This window comes from Coenobita brevimanus, chromosome 28, assembly GCF_032717465.1.
Source record: "Coenobita brevimanus isolate Jiangsu-jjx chromosome 28, ASM3271746v2, whole genome shotgun sequence".
NCBI lineage: Eukaryota > Metazoa > Arthropoda > Malacostraca > Decapoda > Coenobitidae > Coenobita > Coenobita brevimanus.
This window is the reverse complement of record NC_136981.1, coordinates 25,634,866-25,658,992: the sequence shown is the minus strand read 5'-3', so window position 1 is coordinate 25,658,992 and position 24,127 is coordinate 25,634,866. Positions and strand designations below refer to the sequence as shown.

Genomic DNA, 24,127 nt, shown 5'->3' with positions numbered 1-24,127 from the left:
AGACAGACTGACAAATGAGGAAGTGAAGGAGCGTTGTGGTGTGGATGTGATAGGAAACGTTAGGAGAAACACACTGACGTGGTTTGGACACGTGGAGAGGGTGGAGAGCGAGAGACTGACGAGGAGAGTGTATGTGAGTGAGGTGGAGGGGGGGAGAGGGAGGGGGAGGCCAAGGATGAGATTGAGTGGAGAGGTATGTGGGAGAGGGGGGTGTGAGCTGGGAGCAGGGCAATGAAATGGTGGGGGACAGGGTGACGTGGAGGCGATTTGTTTGTGGCCACCCCTTACGGGATTAAGGCGTCTGGCAATAGATAGATAGATAGATAGAGAGAGAGAGAGAGAGAGAGAGAGAGATTGAATATATAACGGCAGGCTGAGGAAAAAAGCAGAGCGAAGCGTAAGGAAGTGTCATATATACAGGTATACAGCGAACCCCCACCCTCCCAAAAAAAAGAAAAAAATCTCGCAGAAGGTGTTTGAAAATACAGAAACAGAGTATGAGAAAAGCGAGGATGAATATTACCAAGAATGTCAAAACCGAATGAGGTAAGAGAGAGAGAGAGAGAGAGAGAGAGAGAGAGAGAGAGAGAGAGAGAGAGAGAGAGAGAGAGAGAGAGAGAGAGAGAGAGAGAGAGAGAGAGAGAGAGAGAGAGAGAAAGAGAGAGAGAGAGAGAGAGAGAGATGAGTGCCTTGTGAGAAACTCTAGCACAAGGATCAAGGCGCTGAAGGAAACGAGGGCTTGTTATCTGGTTCAACCTCGTCGTCTCGCCCCCTCAGAGCTTCCCCTAAGGCTCTCAGGTGCACCATTCCCCTACACCCCAGCCAGGCCACCCCTTCAACACACACACACACACACACACACACACACACACACACACACACACACACACACACACACACATGAACGTTTCAAGCACTTGCAGACTGCAGCATGAGAGGAGGTGGAGGAAAAGGATACAGTGGAAGACAAGAGTTCTCCTGATATTTTTCATCTCCTGCTTTGCACGTGTTCTCTTGTAGCTAATATTCTTAAACTGGGGGAGGATAGGTATGCTTATCTACCCACAGATGGTGCATTTTGATACGATGCGTCAGGCAGGAATGTGACAGACTTGCTGTAAGTGTGAAGGAGGGGCTGTGGAATTAAAGTTTTTTCGATAACCGTATTTTCATGAGATATTCAAGATGTTTCACTACCTGTTGATTTATATATTGTTCAGTCTTCTACTGTCTGTCTTTGATGTATTCCCTTTCTCGTTTCTTATATATAAAACGGCGTCGGAAATTGTGAAAAATTATTTCGACAGATGGAACCTCCAAAACTGATATTCTTACTGAGCAAGGCAGTATTTCCCCTCACATAAACTTCCCTTCGTAATAGGAAATAACCATCCAGTTGCCAAAGCACACTCGTTCTGTGTACGGTGACGAGAAATATTCCGTCCACTTTTCAGCGCAAATTCACAAACTCCGTCATGTATTTTGCCCCCGTGCCTTGAATATCTGGCAGTGCTGTCTGTCATCAGTGTAGGTTTTAAGGTGTGAATGACAAACTACTTAAAGCTGCCATCTCTCTCTCTCTCTCTCTCTCTCTCTCTCTCTCTCTCTCTCTCCGTAAGTCCTTCCATGCCATTCCTCTCGGCTCTGAAAGTATTTATGTGGGAAGGTGCAAGGATATTACCTCACACTATCCAGATACTTTCGTGAATTACAAAGACTCGGTTATTGCAGGTTATTACACGAGTGTATTTCAAAACCAGTTACAAAATATTTCTGATAATTTCTGCAGTGCATATTAAGTTTTGTTGAACATGATAATACTTCTCACCAGTTCCACCTTTTACGACAAGATTGGTAAAGGATGATTATGTCAGTGCACGAAATTTCTGCGTGTAGATCCAATGGTATAAAATGTGTTAACAATTCTCTATCATTTATAAATTAATGGAAAAGCATGATAATAATAATACTGATTCTGTTTTCTGTGTGTAAATTAGGTAAGTCTTCCTTCTTTAATGTCAGACCTAGAAACTCCCCAATCTGATTTCCCCCCCCCCCCCAAAAAAAAAAAAGCAGTGCAGATGTCGGCAAAAAAAAAAAAAAAAAAAAGTAAATAAATATATAAATAAATAAAAATGTTAGGTTTAGTGGGTAATTATTGCGTTCCAGTCGGATTGAGCCGGTGAAAGTTTATATCCAAGAGGTGGTTGGGGTTGATTCCTCATGTAATGCCACTCAGGGATGAGTGAGGCTGGTCACTCTCATCTTAAATGTCGAGACCAACTGCCTAGCCCCGGGCTCCTACGCTCCTCTTGGGGCAATGTAGGATTGGATGATGGATGGATGGGTGGATGTTAATTCTTTGGACATGAGGAAATCTAATAATTTCTGTATGTTCTTATTGCCTGAAGATGAGTTTATAAAATTTATTTGTGGCGTCCTTTCTCTGTTGCACTTGGGTACAGTTATAGTAGTAGTAGTAGTAGTAGTAGTAGTAGTATAGTAGTAGTAGTAGTATAGTAGTAACAATAATTAGTAATAATAATAATGATGATGATCTACTACTACTAATAATAATAATAATAATAAAATAATAATAATAATAACAATAATAATAACAATAATAATAATATTCACTAACCCTGCCAAAGCCTGGGAATGAGATTTTACTTTAACCATCTCTACATTATATTGTTCAGCTCAGGAGTGGGTAAGGAGATTCCCTAACACCTTTTCCTTTGTGATTTATTTTTGGACATAGCTGGTTAATATCCTTTTGTACGTTATTTACGAATAGTATGGCTTATTGGAAGGATTTATATAACACAGACGAAGACAGCAAGGTGCAATAAACAAAATAATCCGCTTAGGAAAAGGTGTTAGGGAGATTCTTTAACCGACGAGAATATCGGCTTTTATCGGAACACAAAAATCTTAAGTTTTCTTGGAGTAAAAATTCTTTGGTAAATCTTTGTGGCTGGCACCCCACTCCGAGCACCGGGGTTAAGCGTCTCAGTTAAGGATATTCATGCAGAACATCGCTAGCCTCAAGTTTATATCGTGCATGTGGGGAGGAGACACGCACACACACTCTTCCATATACGAACATAGGTGCATACATACATACCGTGCATCCATAAATACATATAGTACATACATATATATACATACGTATATATAATGCATAAATACCTTCATATATACAGTTCATAAATACATACATCTCGTGCTTACACACATACATTTAGAACACACACACACACACACACACACACACACACACACGGGCCCCGCAACTTAATCCACCATTATGCATAATTGAAGCCACGGGACGATTAATCACAGCGTTGGCCGTAATGACTTAAATTGCCGTCCGAACTCTGACGGGGGCAAAATAGGAGATCAGGAGGCCCACCAACTTTGCCTTAATGAGCGTCCTTAAGTGCTGGTGGGCGTAATTAAAGTGGTAATAATGCAATCAGTGCGGGCGGTGGAGGATAATGACAGCATCGCCGTTCTGGGAATCTGTTTGTAGCTTAACCCTGTGTGTCTGCCTCCCTGGCCCTCAGCGGGTGATTGTTTTGTTTGGGTTGGTTATGTGTTATTCATCAAGGTTTTTCTAGGTTAAGGAATGCATACGTTCATGTGCGCAATCACACATGCATTGATGTTAACTCACACACACACACACACACACACACACATACACACAGACACACACACACAAAAGTATGTATGTATGTGTGTGTGTATGTATGTATGTATGTGTATATGTATCCGTATGTTTATGTATGTATGCATGTACATGTATATGGTGAATGTATGTATATGTAAATGTATGTATGTATGTATGTATGTATGTGTAGACAGACAGATAGACATAGATAGATCGATGTGTGTGTGTGTGTGTGTGTGTGTGTGTGTGTGTGTGTGTGTGTGTGTGTGTGTGTGTGTGTGTGTTGGGTGAGAGAGATAGACAGGGTAAACTTTGACTTCTTTACTTTCTCTAAAATTTCGGGTAATATGTATGGGTTTTGTGTAGCCCGAAACGTTAGAGAAAATAATGAAGCTCTCACGTGTCTGTCTCCCACCCAACATTTCCACTTGTTGCAATGGATCATATATACTGTGTATATACACGTGGAGAGAGAGAGAGAGAGAGAGAGAGAGAGAGAGAGATTTACAGCGACAGTTTGCATGTACTAAAGCAATTACTGCCATTTTTTATGCTGAAAGTGTAACCCCAGACTAATGTAGACGTAAATCCAGTGGACTGCAGGAGGCAAGCCACTTCAACCGATTGCTCCCATACATCAATTGCTAATGATGTTGGAGGATTATCTGTAAATGCCAAAATATTGCTACCAACTTTTGTTTTTCATAGATATAGTCAGTGAGTATATTAATCAACACACATACATTCAGATGCAACACAGGTAAACATTAAGTCAAATATTATCGCACCAGAATTTCACTCACCTTGAACATCGGCATCCATCACTCACTAACACAAACACAAGCGTCCATCTTCGTTTACATACAATGAATTCCTCGTTTTACATATTCATTTCATTCACCAAAGGCGAGAGAGTACGTGGTGTGATGGATTGTGGCGCCCACCATCCACACACTCGATATAATGTTGCCTTCTGGTGACTACATTAAGTGATCAGCCAAATAGTTTCATATTAGTCAGGCGTGGGATTCCCAGACATATTTACGATCAATATCCCTCGTAACTTAGACATGTTTTACAAGAAGAACTAGACAAGGGAAAAATTTGGTCTCCTTTCCCTGATCGTCCTGCAGAAAACAGTTATAACCCGCAGTAATTTTCGTCTCGTAACCATGATTTATTTATGAAGTTAGAACAGGACAAAAGGGAAAGGTTCTACAGCCTCCTTGTCCCTCCTGCACATCAAAACCTGAATTACGACAGGGAATTTATCGTAAGTGTGTTTGTATATCCCGACCCAGGAAACTATTTTATTTATTACGTGGTAGCCATCCAGATAACGAAGGGATGCCTGGTAGTTTAGTGGGTTGAGGCCTCCCGACTGATGATGCAAAAAGATTTATGTCAGAGGATTGGTTAGGGTCTCATGGTCATGTTACGTCTTTTGGGAGAGCGAGTTGTTAGCCTAGTCATATATGTCGGGAGTGAGTAAAATAGCTTTGGTTCCCTGTGATGAAGTGGAAATAATATAGGATGAAGCAAGAGGGTAGTATTAATAATAATAATAATAATAATAATAATAAAAATAACTATAATAATAATAATAATAATAATAATAATAATAATAAAATAATAATAATAATAATGTATGACAGAGAGCGATAGGAGAGATACATTGAGGCAGTTTGGCCATGCCGAGAGGATGGAGAGCGTGAGACTAACGAGGAGAGAGAATATGAGTGAAGTGGAGAGGGGGAAAGGGAAAGCGAGGCTGAGGATGAGATGGAGGAATGGAGTGGAGAGTTATCTGAAAGAGGGGATGTGTGAGCTGGGAGGAAGGCAGCGAAATGGCTGGGGACAGCGATATGGAGGCGATTTGTTTGTGGCCACCCCTTACGGGGTTGAAGCGTCTGGCGAGATACAATAATGACACTGGTAATAATAATAATAATAATAATAAAAATAATAATAATAATAACTAGAACTCTGTAACTGTCCTATGGACAGTCACTAAACTCCACCTACTGTCTCTTTGTGACCCTGACCGCATTGAGGAAATTAGGATTTTTTTCCATCAGCATTGCCATCAGGAATGGCCCATGCCAGGACACATAGCCTGGGCCCTTCAGATTCCTTGTGCAGTCTCCGGTTCTCCTGGAATCGTTGCGAGACTCTGAGGCGAGAATAATAATAATAATGCCAGTGAAAACAATAGTCTCCACGTACGTAGTAGGTGGACACTGATAAATGTAGTAGCAGTAGTAGTAGTAGTAGTGGTGGTGGTGGTGTTCGTGGTGGTGGTGGTGGTGCTAGTAGTTGTAGTAGCAGTAGTAGTAGTAGCAATGGTATTATTATTATTATTATTATTAGTAAGTAGTAGTAGTAGTAGTAGTAGTAATAATAATAATAATAATAATAATAATAATAATAATAATAATAATGGTGAGTGAGGGTGGTCATCCTCATCTTAAATGTCAGAACAACGTGCTTAGCCCACGGCTCCTACGCTCATCGTGGGGCAACACAGGATTAGATGAATACAAATACTAATACTAATACTAATACTAATCACAACAACTAGTGAAATTCCTCCTCCATAGGGAGGAATCTCACTACCCGGGAGCCGATACATATCTGCGCGGCTCGGAATATGACCTTGACCTACTTTCGCCATTTCCGAACTCGTATATTTTCATCCCTACTACATACCTGTAATATTTTGTGATGATATCCTAAGCGGTTGCAAATTTATTGTGGTAACAGACACACAGACCTTGACCTACTTTCACCAATTTCGAACTTGTAGGCGATTTTCATCCCTATTACACACTGTAAAATCTTGCGATGATATCTTGAGCGGTTGCTAAGTTATCGTGCTAACTGACACACAGACAGACAAACTGAAACCAATACCTGTAGGGGATTTTCATCCCTACTACACACCGGCAAAAATTTGTGATGATATCTTGAGCGGCTGTGAAGTTATCATGGTAACAGACAGACAGACAGACAGACAGACAGACACACACACACACACACACACACACACACACACATTGAAAACAATACCAGCTTCGCTATCGCGGCTGGTAATGATAGTATTATTAATAGTAATAATAATAATAATAATAATAATAATAATAATAATAACAATAATACCCGTAATGATAATAAAAATGTCCTGTTTTTACATATTAACTTTCTCCTGCAAGGGCGACGGAGAACGAAGTGATGGCGAGGGTGGTGGTGGTGGTGATGGTGATGGGGGTGTGTAGCCAGCACCTGCACCCCGCTGACCCCTGCCACTTCGAGTGCCACACCGCGCAGCTCGGAGAAGTTCCTGAAGAAGTAACGGTGCCTTCAGGAGCAGCTCAACCACATGATGCAGTCCTATGAGGCACACAAGAGGGCAGGATCCGTCCCAAGGTGACACACACACACACACACACACACACACACACACACACACACAATAACGTCTCGAACTGAAGGGGCTTAAGGTTTATCTCAGTCTATTTTTTTCGTCCATTTGGGAGGCTTAACATTTTTCGTTCAACATAGCTTTGCCTAAATGTTCGTTTTTTTTTTTTTTCATCAAGTATATCGCACTACAGCTCTGCATAATTACATGGCACTTCTTCATGACTAGCACCATATACTGTACTTTCTTGATACAGCTCGGTGGCAGTGTAAAGCAAAACTACGGCTCTGCATTCTTTCCATAGCACTTCTTCGTGCCTTGCACCATATACTTTTTTTTTTTTTTGCTACGCGGTATGATACGGCACTACGGATCAACATAATTTCCATCGCACTTCTTCGTGATCAGCCTTATATTGGTGTTTTATTATCAAGTTAAAGTTCAGTGGCAACATAGGACAATACTGCGGCTCTACATAATTTCCATAGCACCTCATCGTGACTGCCATCACATACTTTTAATCTATCTTTACAGCTCAATGGAAGAATATTGGTAACACACTAACTCTGTATCCTGTCCATAGCAGTTTTTCGTGACTAGCACAGTAGCACTATATTCTTGCATTAATCTTTTCTCAAATTCAGTTGCATAATGGAACATCCCCAAGCACAACACTTTTTCGCGACTAGCACCTTATTCTGTTGCTAATCTCTTGTTGCAGTTTGGTGGCTTTACATCTTTTTCATAGCACTTCTTCGTGTCTAGCACAGTATTCTCTTGTTAATCCCTTGTTACAGCTCAATATTCAAGGTGGAGAGAGGGCAGTTTTAGGCCAAGTAAAAATGGACAGAGTACTGGGAAACCAAAGTTGATGTAGCCGAATCATTGTAGCCCTGCAGGTGGCATAGTGGAGTTAGGCACAGTCTACTCCACTTATAATTAGTACAGGGGGTTGGTGTGTTTGGGTAATTACATCTTATATCTACTTTGGCCTGACCATTTTAACGAGACTCTTTAAATACAATAGACGTGAAACATAAACAAATACTGTACTCTAATGTCAGATAAGATCTCAACACATCCTCCTCTCTAATGGTTAAAAATGGAGGTGATTGTAAGACATAATGCGCGTGGAGAAGGAAACGATAGCTCTGGGGAAGGTAGAGCTGATCTTGATTTGTCACAGTGGCTCTAGGGATGATAATAACGGCTCTTGTTTTGTTACTGTAGCTCTAGGTAGGCGTAAAACTGCCATCTCTTCATCTTCAGTGCTATTATTAACAAGAAATTAACACTAGATTATGGTGCTAGTCACGAAAAAGTCCTGTGAAAAGGGTACAGGGTCACAGCAATGTCTTTTTCTGCCATTTAGTTTTCGGGAAAATAGGCTGCAAAAGGAAGAAAATCTCAGTCTGGTTAAAGTGAATGGAATAATAGGCAAAGCAGAGCTGTGCGAGGTGTGTCACTGGCTCTGTAGAAGGTATAGCGGACTCTAGGTTTGTCACTACGGCTCTAGGCATGGTAACTTTGGCTCTAGGCAAGGTACACCTGTTCTAGGCTTGCCATCAAGGCTTTGGGCAAGGTAATTTTGGCTCTATGCTGTTTTCTGTTAGTCAGTGTGGAGTTAGGTAAGGAACTGACGATACAGGTAAATGGCATTGGCTCTAGACAAGGTATGCTGTGACTAGGTAATGTATTTCTGCGGCCTAGGCAAGGTATCACTGTTGTAGAAGGGACACTGTGTCGCTAGGCAAGATACTGTAGCTGAAAGTTCGTCACTGTGGCTCTAAGCAAGGTATTACTGTGGCTCTTAGCAAGGTGTTATTGTCGCTCTAGACATGATATCGCTGCCCCAGAATGTACACTGTGGCTCTAGGCAAGATTCTGTAGCTCAGAGTTTGTCACCATGTCTCTTGGAACGATAATGAAAGAGCTTGGTAATGTACTGGTACTCCGTGTTGACAGTTGTATTTTATGGTAATGTTACTGTGGCTACAGACAAAGCACCGGCACGCTGAGACGAGCACCTTGACTGCAAGCATGAATGGTACAGCTTGCATCAGTAATCGTGTCGCCTCTGCTTATTCTCCATGCACTTTGAAAATCAGTGTGGTGAATCTGCTGCACCCGACACTGATGACTTCATTAGGCCTCAGATCAGTGTTATAAGCGTCGTTTGCTGCAGCTCCACCACACCGATTTTCGAAGTCCGCGGAGAGAGAGATACTTGAGAAGTAACATGGCTTTTGATGCCACGTAGCACACCTCTGTCAAAAACTACCCTAACACCTGGGCACAACAGATGGGCAAAAAGCTTAACATCTAGGAATGGTTGGCATGTCTGATTGTGGAGGGGTGCACATTAAAGAAGGAGATACACTCGATTAGAGCTGTTTTCAGATTCATGGGTTATATGTTTCAAAATGCATGGTGCTTACAGTGTTCAAGCACCTTTTAGTGAATGTGTACAGTCAGCATTAAAAGCCTTGTCCCCTGCTTTGCACCTCTCTCCATGAGCTTGGATAATCAGGCTCATAAAATCGTAGCTATCTACACAAATGACACTGATCCATAGGTAAATAAAGTCGTCAGTGTAGGTTGGTGAGGACTTACTTGACTAATCTTTTTGAATTCCATAGGGAAAAGAACCGGGAGAGGCGACAGAACCTTTGTTGCAGAACACACACTTAGGAATAAAGTATCACACCCCAGGGTTCAGTGGAGATAAAAATGGACCAGTACCTCACACAAAAACGGATCTATTAAACTCGTATCGGAGACCCTTCACTGTGCTATTCTGTTTCATGTACCTCCAAGTGCTATAAAGTACCAAGGGTAATATTTGTCCTAACATTGCAGAGGAAGCCGTATTTCATCGCACTTGCTCTTGATTCAGTGTTAAATGAAAAATAAACAGGATATCCCCATGGTGGTGGTGGGGGGCGGTGGACACTATGTGACTGCACTATGGGATGGTGCTACAGCTCTGCAGCCAGGTTGTGATAGGAAGAATTCTGCAACCATATTCCTTGTGTCATAACAGACTTTGTATTTACTTGTAGTGGAGTTTTATAAATATTAGACTTGTGGTCGAGCGGTTGTTATATTTGAGTAGCTTTGTAAGTAGGTAATCTTCTTTCCCATTTGTCATGTAGTGACAGGAGAGGTAGAGGATAGTATGGGACTATTTTTATTTGTCTTGGAAATATTAACAAGTCTCTCACACAGAGCAAAGTATAGAGTCCCGCTAGCTATCTCTCTGTCTCGCTCTCGCTCCCTCTCTCTCTCTCTCTCTCTCTCAAGTTGCTAAGCCTTTCTCCCCACTACCTGCCTGTTCTATGGCCTGTCTCCTTCTGAGCTCTCTTTCCTAAATTCTGGTGTAGCAGAGGTTGTGTCACGTGTGTCCCTTGTGGGTGGAAAGTTCTAGAAGCCTGTGTGTGAGTATGTGTGTATGTGTGTGTATGGTCACTAGGCGCTGTCGTGTGCCTATAAAGCATTCCTTGAGTTAAGAGTGTGTAAGCATGTTTAGCATTGCTCGATTCTCGTAGACACAATACCTTCTCATCATCTGACTCCCTGCTTCTATCTGTCTCTCTATCTATCTATCTATTATGATTTGTAATTATAATATGGAGTTCTAACACATTGCTCGGTCACGCGAAAATGGCGTACCATCGACAGTTAATAGTCATAACATATTAATACATATTATATACACATTATAATGAACTTATAAGCTAATTAAGTGAAATACATAATATTGTAAAAGTAACATAATTGTATGAATATTGTATACATATAATATTCATAGTAAATAGTGATTATTCAGTAATATTACATTTTAAACAAGTTGTATACATATTTGAATAAATGCACTGAAGTAAATTATTTAACTGTAATACAGTATGTACTTGGGTTATTGTAGTGAAATGCATACATGTGTTGGCCTTATAATTGTAGTTACATTTTGTTAATGCAACTGTTACATAAGTGTCTTGGCCTTATAATTGTAGTTAAAGTTACATAAAAGTTACATCTTGTTAATGCAACTGTTACATAAATGGTACATATTGTTTGTAGTTACATAATTGTAGCAAGTGTAACATAATGCAATCGTTTGTCGTTACATAATTGTTACATATCGTTTGTAGTTACATAATTGTAGCAAGTGTGACATAATGCAATCGTTTGTCGTTACATAATTGTTACATATCGTTTGTAGTTACATAATTGTAGTTAAAGTTACATAAAAGTTACATCTTGTTAATGCAACTGTTACATAAATGGTACATAATGTTTGTAGTATTGTTTGTAGTTACATAATTGTAGCAAGTTTAAGATAATGCAATCGTTTGTAGTTACATAATAGTAATAACTGCAGTCCTGACATATGAATCCGGTCATGCTGCGGTCGATGATAGTGATGATGTGTCATGCCACTTGCTTGTGGAGACAACAATTTGCTTTTTTGTTTGTAGTTTATGTGGTATTTTGACATATGTAGTAACATTTAAACTTATTTTCATTTGTTTGTTATGTGATCTTACTCTATTTCTCTTTTTTCTTTCTTTCTTTCTTTTTTTTTTTTTTGTATGTATTGATTTTCTATAGTTTGTTTTTCTTCGCTTGTGTATTCTTTTTCCATGTTGTTCATGGTTGCATAATTACTGGCTAATATCCTTGGGGTACTTTTTTAAAGTTTAGTTTATATTGCACAGGTATTACTGAAAATGATATTATATAGTCCCATATTTTGTTATTTTATATAAAAAATATATACATACACTATATACAGTATTAACTATATACACTGACTTGTTGTTCACTTGTACCTATCGTGTGTAATATGTGTGTCAGCAGTGTGTGGAAATCATTGTCTTCACGATTGTGTTGAAGATGTTCACTCTTGCTGACATCATTTGTGTTGGCCATTTTTTTTTTATTCTAGTTTACCTTGTAACTTAATTTATATGTTTCCACTAGGTAGCTTTAATTAATAAATGTTTAATACAGTTCTTTTAATCACTCACTGAGTAACTGTGATGGTATTATTTTCTTTATCACTTTGTAGATATAATAATGTATAGCTGTATGCATGCAACATGTATTTTATGTAGGTATAAATGGTAACACTCGTTGTTAGTAAATAAATGTTATAATAAATGAATGAATATATGCAGTGTAGAATATTTATTGTTGGTGATTATTTAGTGATTGAGTTATGCAGATAACTGAAGTAAGTATGTGTATTTAAGCTGTAACTATACAACACGTTTTATATGTTTGTGCAGAAGCTTATTGTCTATCACTGTGTATTGTATAAATGAAGTAACTATGTAACTCACTAATTTTTACCGTGGTGGGAATGGTGTGGGTGGTGGTGCAGGTGGTGAGTTGACTGACGTGGCGTCTTTTCAGCAAGCACGCATGATGACGTCGACTTCCCACACTGGTAGCTGTGGTGAGTGAATGAGTAGCGATGAGTAACTTGAGTGAAGACGAGTGAGTAAGATGAGTTATGAGTCGTGTCTCACTCTTCGTTTGTTTGTACCGTTTTTCTTCCTCGAGGTATTCGTGGTCCTTTTTTTCTTGTGATTTACTCGTTGTAGGATGAAGACTGCCGCTACTTGTAGGTGCCTGTAGAAGATTATACAGACGACGTAGAGTTGTTACTTGTAGTTGATTGTAGATGGTTGTAGTTCGTTGGTTCGTCGTAGGAATTGCAAGATCGTATCAATATTTTGTTAAACTACTTGCAAGGCGTCCTGTGACCTCTTCACCTCTGCATCAGCATGATGATCGGGGAGACGGAGGGGGCTGGTTGGAGAGAACTGTCAGGAGCTGGTTGTAAGTTGTTCTTTGTGAGAGGTATTCTTGTTTTCAATCTTGATATTTTGTAGGAATTCACTGTTGATTCGTAGACGAGGTTCGTATAAGTTCGCTGCTACCAAATGTCATAAAAGACTTTGTAGTTACTTGTAGTGGAGTTTTCTATATATTAGACTTGTGGGCGAGCGGTTGTTATATTTGAGTAGCTTTGTAAGTAGATAATCTTCTTTCCCATTTGTCATGTAGTGACAGGAGAGGTAAAGAATAGTATGGGACTATTTTTATTTGTCTTGGAAATATTAACAAGTCTCTCACTCACGAGTGAGTTGAGCAGAGTCCCTGTCTCCCTGTCTCGCTCTCTCTCTCTCTCTCTCTCTCAAGTTGCTAAACCCTTCTCCCTGCGACCTGTCTCTTCTATCGCCTGTCTCCTTCTGAGCTCTCTTTCCTAAATTCTGGTGTAGCAGAGGTTGTGTCACGTGTGTCCCTTGTGAGTGGAAAGTTCTAGAAGCCTGTGTGTGAGTATGTGTATATGTGTGTGTATGGTCACTAGGCGCTGTCGTGTGCCTATAAAGCATTCCTTGAGTTAAGAGTGTGTAAGCATGTTTAGCATTGCTCGATTCTCGTAGACACAATACCTTCTCATCATCTGACTCCCTGCTTCTATCTGTCTCTCTATCTATCTATCTATTATGATTTGTAATTATAATATGGAGTCCTAACACACTTGCATGTCGTATAGGAGACTAAAAGGAATGTGGTGAGGGGACTAGAGATCCCCGCCTCTGTATTTTTAGTTCCTACAATGAGACGGAGCATAGAAAAGGGAGGGGGATTGAGTTATCCCCGAACCCTGAAGACTGGGTCTATGAATGTGCGTTGTTGTAGTACGATTGAGGCTAATAGGGAGGAGATTGGGAGAATGTTTGTGAGAAGAAAGTTGGATGTGTTAGCTTCGAGTGAAAGAAAGATGAAAGAAATAGGTGAATCTAAGTTTGGAAGTGTGACTGGAAGGATGTCAGGTGTTGATAGTGGAAGAGCGAGAGAAGGAGTGGTCTTGCTAGTGACCCCGGATGTGCAGCAGTGTGTGACTGAATGGAAGGAGGTGTCATCGGGACTGATGTGGATGAATGCAAAATTTGTACGTGAGTTGTGGGTATTTGTGAGTGCGTATGGGCCTGAAAGTGAAAGAGATGAAGAAGAGAAGGAGTCTCTGGAATTAATGTTGATGAGTGTCTGCAGAGTTTTGAAACAAATGTAAATTGGTAATGATGGGCAATCTGAATTCTAGAGTGGGAATGTGGCTGTTGAAAGTGTCGTTGGTATGCATGGTGTGCCGGGAAGAAATGATAATGGAGATAGAATGATAGCAATGTGCGTTGGGCGTGAGATGGTGATTGGAAATACCTTGTTTGAGAAGAAAGGTATATATAAGTATATATGGGTGAGACAGGAAAGTAGAAGGGTTCTGGATAGAACACTGATGGACTATGTGGTTGTGTCCAGGAGTGTAATAGGAAGATTGTTGGATGTGAGAGTTTCGAGAGGGGAGGGTGGAGATATGTGACCACCACCCAGTGAAGGGAAAGTTGAGAGCAAGTAAAAGGTTTGGAGAGAGCTAGGAGAGTTGTGTGTGGCAGGGAGGTTTTGAAAGTGGGTGAGTTGGACAAAAGAGAGAGAATTATAGAGTATCAGGAAAAGCTGAAAGATGAGTGGAATGCAGTGAAATATCAGGAAAATGGCGGTGTGGAGGAGGAATGACAGTTGTTTAAGATGCTGTGGTTGGGTATGCAGAAGAGCTGTGTGGTGTGAGACAAGTGGATGGTGGTGTAAGAAAGGGAAGTGAATGGTGGTGTTGAAGAAGTATGGCTGTAGTTGAGAAGAGACATGCATATGAAGTGGGCTGCAGAGGAAGGATGAGGTGTCATTATGAGAGGTATAAGATAAAAGAGGAATTGGGCAAGAAAGGCTGTGGGTGATGCTAAAGTGGCAGCAGATGAGAGGTGGGTAGGTGGTTTACTCAGAATTTTCAACAGAATAAGAAAATGTTTCGGAAGGAGGTGAAGAGGGTGCATAAGGGAATGTCTGGGAAGGAAGAGCAAGTAAAAGCAGATGATGGAAAGATGTTACTTGAGATGGATGCAATAAGATATGGGCAAAGTATTTTGAAAGTTTGATAAATGTAGAGGAGGAAAGGGAGGCTGAGACTGTGGCAGATGGAAGGGAGCAAGGAATAAATGTGTTGGAAGAGTTGAATGATTCTTTGATCACAATGAAGGAAGTGCAGGAGGCAGTAAAAGAGATGAAAGCAGGGAAAGCTGCAGGTATGGATGGGTGTGCTGTGGAATGTTTGAAAGGTGGTGGAGTGGCTATTGTTGAGTGGTTAATGTGATTGTTGAATGAGTGATTTGTTAGTGGTATGGTGCCGACTGACAGGGAAGGTGAGTGTGTGGTTCCATTCTATAAAGGTAAGGGTGATAAGTATGAATGTACTAGTTTTAGGGATATGAGTCTGTTAAGTGTTGTAGGTAAGGTGTATGGTAAGATGTTGATTAAATGAGTTAGAGGGCATACAGAGGGAGTGATTGGTGACGAGCAGTGTGACTTTAAGGAGAGGCAGGGGATGCATGGATCAGATGTATGCTGTGAGACGGGTGTGAAAAGTATTTGGCGAAAGGTAAGGATGTGTTTTGGACGTCCATGGATTTAAATAAAGTGTATGATAGAACTGATAGGGAGGCTATGTGGACTGTTTTGAGATTGTATGGGAGGTGGTAGGTTGTTAAATTGAGAGAAAAGTTTTTATGTCAATAGCAGAGCGTGTGTGAAATACTGTGAGTGACTGGTTTTCTGAGAAAGTGGGACTGCAACAGGGATGTGTGTCGTCACCTTGGTTAATATTTAAATGGATGGTGTTGTAAGGGAGGTGAATGTGAGAGTGTTAGGTAGACGAGTGAGTCTGGTGAATGCTGTTCGTAGAGTGTGGAATCTGAGTCAGCTGCTGTTTGCAGATGCTACTACACCAGCAGCTGATCCAGCGGAGACTGAGACAGTTGCTGCAAGAGTTTGGAGGGGTGTGTGAAACGAGGAAATCGAGGGTGAATGAGAAAAAGAGTAAAGTGATGAAATGTGTGAAGTTAGTAGATGGTAGAAGGATGAATATAGTTTTGAAAGGCGAGTTGCTTGAGGAGGTAGAGTGTTTTAAGTATTTAGGGTCACATGTTGCTGTGGATGGAAGAACAGATGTAGAGGTGAAGTTTAGAATGAATAAAGTAGGAAAGGTGCTAGGAGGAATGAAAAAAGTGTTTAGATGTCCTTTGCATAAAATGGATGTAAAGTGAAGGCTGTATGAGGTAGTGGTACGAACTGCATTATATGGGGCTGAAGCATGGAATATGGGAGTATCAAAGAGATGAGGTGTCTGAGGAGTATGTGTAGAGTGACACGTATGGAACAAGTGACATATGATGAAGTGCAAAGGAGAACTGGAGTTATGCGAGAGATGGCTGATTGAGTTGAACTGAGTGTGTTGTGGTGGTTTGGGCATACTGAGAAAATGGATGAAGAACCATTGGTGAAAAAGATAACTGGATCTGATGTGAGAGGTGTATAGCTGAGGGGAAGACCATGAATAGGTTGGATGGACAGTATGAAGAGAGCGTTAGATGCGAGAGGTATGTCTGTAGAGCAAGGAAGAGTGGCTGTGCATTATAGGGATGAATGAAGAGAAACTGTGGATGCATAAATGATAACACGGCCCCGACGGAATGTTTTCCCGCATTTTGTCTGATCAGGTGATCGGATCAGGTGCGGGGAGGGAGATTGGTCCATTATGATGTGGCAGGGAAAAACTAGCTCTGCTGTTGAGTCCTGCTGAGGATGTCACTGGACTGCACTGCGCAGTTGACCTCGTGTGGTGTGCTGTGGTGAGAAGTCCCTTCTCCCCATAGAGGCTAAGATACAAGTAAATGTGTGTGTGTGTGTGTGTGTGTGTGTGTGTGTGTGTGTATCAGTAATTTGGAGCTTGTGTCATCCTGTTTCAGCTACCCCCCCCTTTTGGGAAAATACGCCTAGGTATATAGATATAGACAGACCTTTTTAAAGATGGTCAACTGCACTGTGCTTTGTTCACGTTAGCTTGGTTTGGATTTTCGTTCTTTTGCAGCTCATTGCTCGTTGCTCAATGGCACAGCAAGATAATAACACGTCTCTGCATCCTTTCCACAGTACTTCATCGTGACTACCAATGTCTCCTATTGTTAATCTCATGCCACAGTTTAACATTCAACATGGAAAGATGGCAATTTCCCGCGTTGTTAAAGTGAACAAAGTATAGGTGAGGATGTGTGACTGCAGAGAAGACATATATGGAAATGCCCTCGAATGTGGCTCTCTGGCTCCGTTTTGTTATCATGGCTCAGGGTGAGGTATGAATGGAAGTTTCCTAAAAAAAAATAAGTACTTCTCCTAGGTTCTTACGGTCCTATTTCATCTTAACTCATACTGGCCTATATTATCTTTGGCTCTTACCGTCCTATAATATTCTCCTGGTTTTAAGAAGCTCCTTAACATCTTTTCCTTATGAGTTTATTTTTTCACATGGCATAATAAAATTCTCCTGCATGTTATGTATGAAAACTATTGTAAAAGCATAGAATGGTATTAGGAGCTGCAGAACCTGGTGGACTGCAGGCTATAGTCACCCTCCTCCTGGAGTGCACCATCATCTTTTCGGGGAACAGGGAGGGAGTGAAGCGACGGTTGTATAAGCAGGCAAAGGAGTCAATCGGCTATATCGATGCCACCATGACAAGGCGTCCCTCTGTAGGATATAGCGTACAATGTGACAACTGAAGCGCAGTGGGAGATGTGATAGAGAGCCTCCTGAGCCAATGAAAATATGGTACTCAGTTTATGGTTTTGGCCGCTTGTTACTCTGTAGTCATATAGGCCTGTAACCCTTGGATTGCGCAATTACCCTTTTTATCTCACCCCGTGGTGCGCAAAAAACGAAAGAAAAGTTTTTTTTTTTTTAGTTTTTGTTTATTATAAACTTGAAGATAAACATCCAGCGCATCATTTGGTGAAAAGAAAAAAAAAAAATCTCTCTCCGTCTTTGCGCAGCGCTACGAGTTGTTTACATTGATGCACGGCCAGTCAATGTTTCCACTATTAGGATAATTACCCTATTTTCGGGTATTCAAGCCTATGTTGGGGTTGAGTTTGGGGTAATTTTTTTTTTTTTTAGGGTAATTGGGCAAATCTGGGGGCATAAATATAGAAACTAGGGTAATCAGACTCATTCACATTCCATTAGAACAAAATCAGGTTAGAATACGTTTCATTGTTATTTCATTTTTCATATGGAGTTTCTGTTGTTACTATAACGTTTCGGCATCTTTTTTTTTACAAACACGTTCAGTATTTTTTTTTTGTTACTTTTATAGAAATACCTAAATATTAACATGAATTTAACTTTGACTTACATACTACTGTTCTTATGCAGTTCCATTATTTGTCAGCAAAAAATAAATTAATAATAATAATAGAAATTATATATATATATATATATATATATATATATATATATATATATATATATATATAATTTCTATTATTATTATTATTATTTCACTCTCATCTTAAATGTCAGGACCAACTACGTAGCCCCGGGCTCCTACGCTTCTCATGGGGCAACGTAGAATTGTATATATATATATATATATATATATATATATCTCGGATTACCGCGAAAAAAGTTATAATTTAGGGTAATCTAGGGTAATTCACAGAACTGTCTGGGGTAAAGAAAATTTTTGCTGTGGAAACACTGCGGCCAGCATAGCCTGAGCTGTGGCTCGTAACGCAGTGCTACCCAGCCTGAGTTGTGGCTCGCAATCCGTGGGTTAACACGAAGTGAATCAGATCGATTAGAGTCACTGCCTAATTTGCAGATTAACTTCTTAAATATATATTCATGAACTGTCAATGATTTAGGAAGGTATTGGGCACTTGCAGTCGATGGTGGTCTGCTGGGTGAGGTTCTTCAATTTTTGTACAAATTATGTAAATACATTATATTATCTTGCTTAAGTTATTCTAATTAGGGACGACAGCTGACGTATATGGAAATGTTCCTGACTCGTCTGGTTCCCTTTCATATATTGATGTCCCCTATATTAGGTTGTGCCTCGACTGACAGTCGCCAGGTGATGAGTGGAGGTATGTCATGTAGAAAAGCATTACATATCTGCAGTCGATGGTGTTCTCTTGGTCGAGGCTTTTTGAATATTAGTGTAGGTCTAGTTATTTGTCTCTTAGGATTTAGTATAGGTTAGCGGTTTGTCTGTTAGGTGGTTAGTTTTAGGGTCTTTAAATTAGGTATTTTGTTTATAAGTAATATAAGGTTAAAAATATAAAAAATAAAAATAATAAAAATAAAAGTACAAAAAAATAATAAAATAAAAATTATTATATATATATGTACGTGTGCATGAAAGTGTGTATGTTCATATGCATGGATGTGTGTATGTATATATGTATGTATATATATGTTTGTATATATATGTATATATGTGTCAATATATATACATATATATATCTGCCTTAATGACCAGAGGCTCCGGCCTCAATGGTCGATAGGGAAAAAAAAAAAAAAAAAAAAAAGTCAATGATTTATATGGAAAGACAATTTCCACAGCACTGTGACATTTGTGATGCGGTGTTATCTATTATTCATATCGCTCTGCGCTGTCGGCGATTTATTCGTGAACGTGCTTCACTTATAAATTACTGTAGCCAGCAGACGTCCCCTTCACCCTTTCCACCATCCTGGGTGATGGGGACATTGTTATGACTGATAAATTGATGGCTTTCCTGAGAGAGACCAGACTGATCAGAGTGATGAGACTTTTTTTACTGTATGGTTATGGTTTTTATCAACCGTAAATATGTATATATTGTACTGTTAATTAGGGTTGACAGTTGACGTATTTGAAATAGTTCCTCCATCCACTGATCTATTTCTAATATTGATGTCCCCTACATTAAACCCCGTTCCTCGACTGACAGTCACCAGCTGATGAGTGCAAGTGTGCAATATAGAAAGGTATTGGGCATTTGCAGTCGATGGTGGTCTGTTGGGCGAGGTTCTTAACTTTTGTACATAATATCTGGTGTATGGATCTTTTTTTTTTTTTCCCATTTGTTTTTCCTTCCTCCATTCTGTTATTAAATATATATATATATATATATATATATATATATATATATATATATATATATATATATATATATATATATATATATATATATTCTAACATCTTGCTTAACTTATTCTAATTAGGGCCGACAGCTGACGTATATGGAAATGTTCCTGATTCGTCTGGTTCTCTTTCATATACTGATGTCCCCAATATTAGGTTGTGCCTCGACTGACAGTCACCAGGTGATGAGTGCAGGTATGTAGGCTACTGTTGAAAGGCATTACATATCTGCAGTCGATGGTGTTCTCTTGGTCGAGGTCTTTTTACCATTAGTGTAGGTTTAGTTAATTGTCTCTTTAGGATTTAGTATAAGTTAGCGATTTGTCAGTTAGGTAATTAGTTTTAGGTTCTTTGGACTAGGCATTTTTGGTTATGATGTAAAAAATACAAAAATAATAATAAAAATAAAAATAAATTTTAAAATAAAAATTATTATATATATATATACATATATATATATATATATATATATATATATATATATATTATATATATATATATATATATATATATATATATATATATATATATATATATATATATTAAAAATAAAAAAATTATAAAATAAAAATTATTATATATATATATATATATATATATATATATATATAATAAAAATAAAAAATTATAAAGTAAAAATTATTATATATATATATATATATATATATATATATATATATATATATATATATATGTAACTGCCTTAATGACCAGGGGCTTCGGCCGCAATGGTCGATAGGCAAAAAAAAAAAAAAAAAAAAAAAAGTCACTGACGAAGGGTAAATCCTCAGTTTCTAGCAGTATAAATTCCCTGTGTGTGTGTGTGTGTGTGTGTGTGTGTGTGTGACTCTCAAGCGTTTGCATACATTGCTGTTGAAAACAGACGCTTGCTAACACCTTCGTCTTCTTTTTCCTAAAACCTTGGCCGTATGTCTTGTGTCCAGTCCACAATGCGATGCTAAAAGCCCTAGGTCAAGTCCACAGTGTGCTGCTAAATGCCGTAGGAACTCTGGATTCGCCACGGCATTATCCAGGCACACATCCTCCGTTCACTGTTATTCAGGCACGAATTACCTTTATTTAGCCCACTGACTCGTTCAAACAAACTCCCACTCGCTGTAACCAGAGCTGAAGATCAGAGTTAACATCAGATTTGCTTTCACGTGACATAAAACTACTACCCCCTCATATCGAATGCTGAGCTGTAATGAGCCGGTCTGTGTGTGTGTGTGTGTGTGTGTGTGTGTGTGTGTGTGTGTGTGTGTGTGTGTGTGTGTGTGTGTGTGTGTGTGGCGTAAAATATGCTGACAATATGAAGAAACGAAAAGGAAATGATGAATGGTTATAATATCTGTTTCTGCCAATGAATAAGAAATAGACGGCTAAAAGATAAAGGGGAGGTTAAATCTGTCCGTTACCATCACGCTAACTGTACTAGATGCGTTGAGTCAGCTTTGGAGTGTACAGTAGTGAAGGCATTACATAAAGACCCCGCTACACCCGCTACTTGGCCCAGATTTTTCTCCTTTTATAACATACCACGGAGTTCAATACCAGAAAATGAACGTAACAGCTATGCGTCCTTTCCATAGCACTTCTTTGTGAAACATCATATTATTATTAAACTGGAGCTAAGATATGGCACATTTAGTGCAAGTTAGAGTAAAATGAGTATAAACCCTTTGCTACGAAAGGTCTGAATAAAGTGAAAAGTGAATCATCAGGAAGATCACATTAACTACAATTTCAAAACGCCCATGAAGACAAAAAATGGTTGGTCTGCATTCTACTTTACGTGACGCAATGAGCACTAAGATGGAGAGGGTGTTTTTTTCTACCAAGTGTTACCAAATTTGTGTAAAAAATAGGGTTTTCCTTCTTCACAATAAGGGGTTTCATCTCGTCAGTCTAATAATTTATTCCTTTTATTTCCTTTTTAATACAGCCAGACGATTATTTTCAACGGCCATGTTCGGGTTTAATAGGGAACTTTAAGGGACCATGTAAACTCTCCATTTCGAAAAATATCTCGTAAGCTCAATAAAACTGCATGGAGATCATTCAAATAAATAAAAAATGCATCGCTGGAATGGGATGATTAACAATACAGATGTTGGTTTTGATTTGACTTCAATTTTTTTTTTTTTTTTTTTTTTTTTTTTTTTTTTTTTTTATAGATTGGACTGCTGCCCTCAAGGTGGTGCCGGACACAAGCCTGCCCATGCTGTGCTTTCTGATGGTACCATATCGTGTTGTTCCTGCAGTCACTCTGCCACTTGGGGTTTCCCTCCCAACTTCACAGAAACTTCCCTCACAGAGCCCACCCCAGCAACTCCTGGGTACCCTAAAGTCAGCATGTCCTCTGTTCCAGCACAAGTGGGATACCCGGTGTCATATGCACGGAGTGACTTTATGCTGGAAGTTACCGTTCCCTTCTCTATTAAGCCTAAATTAGCCTAACCTAACCAAACCTAACCTAACCTTATCCTAGATCAACCTAACCTAAATAAACCTAAAATAAGCTAATCTTAATTCACGAAATGACTAATTTCACAATCTGCCTTAAACATACATATATATCTTTATTTATATATATCCATATATCGACTTATAGTTACCTATAGGTCGATAAGACATCCAACTATCTTCCTGACACATGCATTTCATACAATGTTGTTGATAAATGGCACAAAATATAAGATAACATACGGATACTTTCAAAATAGAAGCTAAACGGCCACTCGGCGCATGCGCACTGAGCGAAACGGTTACTTCCAGCATGTCACTCCATGCATACGACACCGGAAACTACGCAGGCTTCTGATGTCGTTCATGGGGAGGCACAGCACCTTGAAGTTCCCACGCCACAAGCATATATGGAATGCTATAGATCGTATCAATATGTAGAGAGTTCAAGTCCTCATGTCCCTGGATTCCCTGAAGCTTCGAAGCCTGGCAACATTCGGGTAGGCTCTCCAGCTACTTCATCGTCAGCATGCAATAGCCCTAAGACCAAAACCTTGTCGAAGAGTAGCAAGGAGCCTCTCAAATCCATCTTGAAGAAGAGCACAGATGGGACTGGCGCTGGAGCTGGGGGCAGACGGTGCAGGAACCAGTGGCCTCGAAGCGCTTCATGTTGTGGCACCCGACCTGCCTCTACTCAAGGTCCTTCATCCTCAGACGCCTCTTACCCTGTACCCCGCCGCACCTGAGCCTTCGTACCAGCCGGTGGAATCGCAACATAAGGATGGTGAACCCCCACTTCTGAAGGTGGTGGATCGGTCGATGCAGTCCCCAGGTCTCGCTCACACCCACTTCGAAACCTGAGTTCCCCATCCTCTACTGACGTAGGTATTTGGAGTGTGAAGTTTGGTTGTCTATTGGCTTTTTAGATGATTTTTTTTCTTTTACTGATACGAGTATCTTCATACTTCATGTCACAGTCCAGTGCTTATTTTTTATTTTCTGCTTATCATGCCTTTTCCTAACTTTTCTCCTGTAGTTTCTCAATAAAATTTTTCTCATATGTCACTTCACGCTTTACTCGTTAGCTCACTTTTATTTATTTATTAATTTTCTACATTATCATTGCCTCTTCTAACCTAATAAATACGGTGTGTTTCTTTTTCTTTAATCTCGCAACCGTTGGAAAATTAAATACAACTTAAGAACGATCTCTCGATATGAAAAGGTTAGAAACATCCATGATTATCTTCTTCATTACGATATTCTTATGATTACTATTTTTACCATTGTCAGTACCTGTGGCAAACGATTATTTTTCTTTAGTTACTCCTCGATGCTTCTCATTACAGGTGAACAAAATATAACACTCGCACATGTTTTCACATTAACCCCAGCTCTTGGTTGAGCTTGCTTAATTTGCCTAAAGGTTTTGTGCTTGTTGGAAGGAACAGTTTTGCGGGCTCATTGCCTTTG

At 39.6% G+C, this 24,127-nt stretch overlaps 1 pseudogene; it reads left to right on the top strand.

Annotated features, from left to right (window-relative positions):
- LOC145394767 (uncharacterized) overlaps nt 1-23,400 on the top strand; it is a 90,232-nt pseudogene extending 66,832 nt beyond the window's left edge.
- The last annotated feature ends 727 nt before the right edge of the window (nt 23,401-24,127 follow it).